The 6,000-nt window shown below is 54.8% G+C and overlaps 1 protein-coding gene across 2 annotated transcripts in view; it reads right to left on the bottom strand.

The window, feature by feature from the left end:
• The window catches only part of CHST3 (carbohydrate sulfotransferase 3), a 51,677-nt gene extending 46,327 nt beyond the window's left edge, over positions 1–5,350 (bottom strand). Inside the window, exon 1 of one of the 2 annotated variants that reach the window (XM_077946646.1) lies at positions 5,140–5,350. The gene's annotated coding sequence lies outside the window, so the exon portion shown is untranslated. Of the gene's footprint in view, positions 1–4,134; positions 4,441–5,139 lie in introns of those variants that run through there. The other variant, XM_001106464.5, reaches the window with a different exon arrangement.
• Between the last annotated feature and the right edge of the window lie 650 nt (positions 5,351–6,000).

Here is a 6,000-nt window from a genome sequence, read left to right on the forward strand (position 1 = left end):
CAACAGAGTAAATAGACAACCTGCAGAACAGGAGAAAATATTTGCAAACTATACACCCGACAAAAGTCTAATATCCAGAATCTATAAGGAACTTGAACAAGTTAACAAGCAAAAAACCACCCCATTAAAAAGTGGGCAAAGGACACAAACAGATGCTTTTCAAAAGAAGACATACATGTGGCCAACAAGCATATGAAAAAATGGTCAACATCACTAATCATTAGAAAAATGCAAATCAAACCACAATGAGATACCATCTCATACCAGTCAGAATAGCTATTATTAAAAAGTCAAACATTAACAGATGCTGGTCAGGTTGTGGAGAAAAGGGAGTGCTGGCCAGGCGAGGCAGCTCATGCCTGTAATCCCAGCACTTTGGGGGGCTGAGGCGAGCAGATCACGAGGTCAGGAGATCGAGACCATTCTGGCCAACATGGTGGAACCTCGTCTCTACTAAAATTAAAAAAAAAAAAAAATTAGCCGGGCATGGTGGTGGTAAGCGCCTATAGTCCCAGCTATCAGGAGGCTGAGGCAGGGGAATCGCTTGAACCTGGGAGGTGGAGGTTGCAGTGAGCCAAGATTGCACCACTGCATTCCAGCCTGGCCACAGAGCAAGACTCCATCCCCCCGCCCCCCATCAAAAACAAACAAACAAAACAAAACACAGAGTGCTTATACACTGCTGGGGGGAATGTTAATCAGTTCAGCCATTGTGGAACGCAGTTTGGAGATTTCTCAAAGAACTCAAAGTAGGATTACCATTCCACCAAGCAATCCCATTGTTGGGTACATACCCAAAATAATATAAATTGTTCTACCATAAAGATACATGCACATGTTTGGTTATCATAGCACTAGTCACAATAGCAAAAACATGAAATCAACCTAAATGCCCATCAGTGGTAGACCAGATAGAGAAAATGTGATAAATATACACCATGAAATACTATGCAGCCATAAAGAAGAATGAGATCATGTCCTTTGCAGCAACATGGATGGAGCTGGAGGCTATTACCCTAAGCAAACTAACACAGGAACAGAAAATCAAATGCCACATGTTCTTACTTATAAGTGAGAGCTAAACATTGAATATACATCTGAACACAAAGAAGGGAACAACAGACACTAGGGCCTACTTGAGGGTGGAGGGAGTGGGGAGGGTGAGGATCAAAAACCACCTATCTCGGGCCTGTGCGGTGGGTCAGACCTGTAATCCCAGCACTTTGGGAGGCTGAGACAGGCAGATCGCTAGAGCTCCGGAATTTGAGACCAGCCTGGGCAACATTTTTTTTGTGTGAAACCCTGTCTCCACAAAAAATACAAACAAATTAGTCAGGATGGTGGTGCCAGCTACTTGGGAGGCTGGGGCAGAAGGATCACCTGAGCCCGGGAGGTTGAGGCTATGGTGAGTGGCAGTGATCATGTCACTGCACTCCGGCCTGAGCAATAGAGACCCTGTCTCAAAACAAACACAAACAAACAAAACAAAACAAAACAAAACAAAACAAACCCAACAACTCCCTGTTGGATACTATGCTTTACTACCTGGCTGATGAAATAATCTGTACACCAAACCCCCAGACATGCAATTTAGCTATGTAACAAACCTGTATATGTACCTCTGAACCTAACACAAAGTTACAAAAAACTGGCCGGGCGCGGTGGCTCAAGCCTGTAATCCCAGCACTTTGGGAGGCCGAGACGGGTGGATCACGAGGTCAGGAGATCGAGACCATCCTGGCTAACACGGTGAAACCCCGTCTCTACGAAAAAAATACAAAAAAATAGCCGGGCGAGGTGGTGGGCGCCTGTAGTCCCAGCTACTCGGGAGGCTGAGGCAGGAGAATGGCATGAACCCGGAAGGCGGAGCTTGCAGTGAGCTGAGATCCGGCCACTGCACTCCAGCCTGGGCAACAGAGCGAGACTCCGTCTCAAAAAAAAAAAAAGTTACAAAAAACCAAATACACCAATACTGGCTTTGTCTCTCACTGCCTGTGTGACATTGAAAAAGTTATTTAACTTTTCTGATCCTCAGTTTCCTAATCTGCAAAATGGAGATGAAATGCTAACCTCATAAGGATGTAATGATATAATTAGAAAACGTATACAGAACTCTCGATTCACAGAGGGCATAATGAAGGTGGAAAGGTGATACAGGGAAGGAACTGGCTGCAGGGTTCCACCTGAAATTGGGGATGGCCAAGCCCAGATTACCTACTCTTTCATCTGAGGCCACAGTCCTTGGTGCCGCCCACATGCCTTGCTGATTTCAGCATTTAGAAGTTTGAAATGCACACTGAACCTAGTCAGAGCTCTTCACAAGGGGGCAGGGGTGGGGAATGACACATTTCTTTTGGATGACATGCCCAGGCCGCCCCCACATCTTTGTGCACTCTCAATCCCAAGACTACTGGCAATCCAGTTCCAGGAACACGAATGTCTCTGCTCCTCTGGGAAACTCCACAGCAATACTCAGTAAAGGGACTGTGACCACCCCTCTAACTGCTGCCACTACAGAGCCAAGCCACTGCTGCAGAACACAGCTCCTAGACCCTTCATGAGACCCATCTCCAGCCAGGCCATCAGAAGCCAGGCAGAAAAACAGCTGCCCCTGAATTCTACATGTTCCCATGTTCTGCCTGCCCCCACCACATGCCCAGCAGCCTGGCCCGTCTCTTTCTCCAGGTACCCACCCCTCTCTCCTGCAGTCAGGAGACGGGGGGTGGGGGCGGGGGGGTGTTGATGGAATCAACTCCTCTCTCTGCTGCAGATCTAAAGTTACTCTTCAGTTGAGAACCCACAGAATCTGCCAAACAGCCTGCCATCTACCAAAACCCACATCAACCCCATCTTAGCCAGATACAGAAATGAAGTTTTCCTGCTGCCCTTAGAGGGGCAGAGGCCAATGATGAGCTCAAGTCTCCCAAGGCCAGCCCACGGGACACAGTGGAACACACAGTACCTGGGCCACTGGCCCAAACAGATCAGGCAGGGCTCCCAGGAGCTACTCAGGTCCCCTTCTCTGCTGGAAGACCAATTTCAAACCAGCAGAGGCCCACTGGGCTTGCCTCACAGTGAGTCCATAATGAGTGATAATTACCGGGGTCATTATTCATCAAGCAAGTACTGACTGAGTGCCCACTGTGCCAGGCACTATGCTAGGCCCAGGACAATCCCAGGGACATCCTGGGGCCCAGGAACACCACGCATCAGAAACCAAACACAATTTCAGGTGCGAGGAAAATCATTAAGGCTTCAGGCCTGCCTTGGTCTCCCTAACCTTTTAGGCTTAAATTCCCTTACCTCCCCTTACTCCGTCCACACCCAGGACTGGAATCTGCTCATCCAGTTCCCTTGGAAGTCCCTGGAGGAAGCACATCCGCTGGGGGGAAGGGTCCCTGCTTCCCTGGAAGACTGTCACGGCCACTACCCTTCTGTCTAGCGCAGCAGCGGCCTGCCAGCCTCTTCCACTCTGCTCACAGACCCTGGCACGCCGGCTCTGAGTTTATGAATCACTCCCTCCTCTCTCTGGGCCTCGCCTCCGGAAGGGCTTCGCACACCCAGACACATCACCCAGACACCGAGTTTCCACACCAAATCGGCTCCTGCAGAACCCCGAGAACCCACTGCAACGTCTGCTCCCCCGCCCTTGGTCTCGGGGTTCTGGCCACGACTTTTCAAAACCCAGGCAGCCTCCCTCCTGCCCGCTGCGCTTTGGGGGCTCCCTCTCCTTGGGGGCTGCGGGGGTAGCAGACAAAGGCCGTGGATGTGAGGGAGGGGTGTGAGGACGTGCCTGGTGTAGAGGCCAAATCCCCCGCGCTCCCAGGAATGTGCATTTCGGTGGGTGGCACGTGCCTGGCCGGTGTGGGTGTGCGCAGATCGGCCTGCGCGGTGTGCGGGGTATGAGTGGCGATGAGCTGTGGGTACCTGGCAGGTGTGATCAGGGTGCAGCGGGTTGTGGGTGCCTGCCTGGGCTTTTCCCCGAGCCGGGAACTCCACCTCCCACCCTCCGCTTCGTCCCCTTCTCCCTCCAAAGTTTGGCGCGCGCGCCTGGACGCGGAAGGCGGGGGGCTCCCGGCTGGGCGGCCTCCCCCCGGCCGGGCGGCGGTTCCAGGACGCCCGCGCCGCACTTACCCCAGCTGCCGAGGCTCCACCGGCGCGGGCGGCCCCGACCCTCCACGGCTGGGGTCCGGCGCGGGCAGCATCCGCTCGCAACTTTGCCTTCCTCTTGGAAGATCCCGACAGAAGCGGTTCCGTGGCCCCGGCGCCCGCGCGGCCCGGGCTGTACGCCCTCTCCGGGGCAGGCGGGAGGGATGCAGGCGCGGCCCGGCCGGTCCGCACGCTGGAAGGGAAGCGGCGCCAGGAGGGCGCCGTCCTGCGCAGCGAGCCCGCGAGAAGTCCTGCCTGGCGCCCTCCCCGCTCCGGCCCTAGCCGGCGAGTGGCAGCGGATTCCTGAACCGCGTCCAAGGCGTCCGGGAGCCCTCCTCCTCTTCTTCCTCACCCCACCCAGCTCCCACCCCTGCGCTCCCGGCAACTTGGGAACCGTTGGCGAAGTTGGCGCTGCTCGGGCCGCGCGCTGGCCGGGCCTCTGCGGGAGGAAGGGGAGGAGGAGGAGGAGCTGGCGGGAGAGGAGGGGAGAGAGGGGAGCCGCCCCCGGGGAGCCGCTCTTTCCAGGACCCCTCTGCGGGCCTTTGTTCCGGGCGCTGCCCCTAGGCCCTCCAGTCCCCGAGGACTCGCTTGGGGCCGCTCAAGTATCCACGCTCTCCTGGCGAGGCTGGTGGGTGGAGGCTGCTTGGAGAACCTCCTTGGCGTCTCAGTGCCGGAGCCCCCGGGCCGTTACCGCCTCCCCTCTCCCCCGACCTTTGCCAGGGAGACCCTCCGGCTGCAGGGGTTCCCCGTCATCTCTGCCTGGAGAGGATCTTCCCGCTGCCGCCTGGGGCAAGGGGGCTAGAGGACGGTCTCCCTGATTTCCAAAGAACGCAGCACCGTCTCCCTGGGCGGTAGCAGGTCCCCCACCCGCCCTTCCGCGCTTTCCTGCGCCGCCAGCCAGTCCAGGGCTCCCCGAATGCAAGAACAGGGAAACAGGAGGGATAGAGGGTCTTCCGGGCCCGCCAGGGCTGCCTGTCATTATCTTCGTACCTTCCCAGGCAGCTGGGTCTCCGGTTGGGCTGCCAGGCAAGTGGGGTCCCAGTGGCCTCCCGCGCATGGCGTGGTTGGCTGGGCAGCACCAGCTCCGAGGTGCAAAGGCCAGCTTCTGGAGGGACGAGGTAAAGGGCTCAGAACTGGAACACAAACCAAACCTCCCCTTTCCTTGTCTGAATCCTGGTGATGGCCCTGTCCCCTAGAAGGCGAGAACGTCTTGGATTCCACTTGCTGGGCATTCCTCCTGGGACTTCCAGTACTTAACGTCATGAACTAATTCAGGCCTCTCTAAGACAGCACTCTTGACATTTAATGGGATAGTATGAGGTTTAGACAGTAAGTTATTTCCTGTACAGGAGAAGTAGGAAAATCCAAAAAAGATAAAACCTGAACGTCTACATTTGACCTTCCTCTGCCATTCTCAGCATTTACAGACGGACAGCAAATACAGAACCAGATAGAACTGATCCTGACCCTGTTAGGGACAAGCTGCCCCAGGACCCGCCCCCCCCCACACACAATGCAGCTGACCCTGACCCTGAATACTCTGCAGCTGCATTCCTGGACCCTTATCTAGGTGCTACAGCAAGGTCACCAGACTTGCTTACAGCCCAATGGGCGGCATGGGGAAGGTCACAAAAAATGTGGATAAACCTAAGTTACATCCTCTTGTAAATTCCTATATTGCAAGCCGGTCACCAGATGATATGTGGTAAAGTTAACTGACAACCCCAGGGTCTCTCTCCCCCATATGAACCCCTCATTTTGTAAGCTCCAGGGCTGCCTCCTCTGACTGACTGGGGTGAAGCAGCCCGGCAGGATAATAAACTTACTTGCCTGACTTTGGGTCTCTCTTGT

Source organism: Macaca mulatta, chromosome 9, assembly GCF_049350105.2.
Source record: "Macaca mulatta isolate MMU2019108-1 chromosome 9, T2T-MMU8v2.0, whole genome shotgun sequence".
NCBI classification, from domain to species: Eukaryota; Metazoa; Chordata; class Mammalia; order Primates; family Cercopithecidae; genus Macaca; species Macaca mulatta.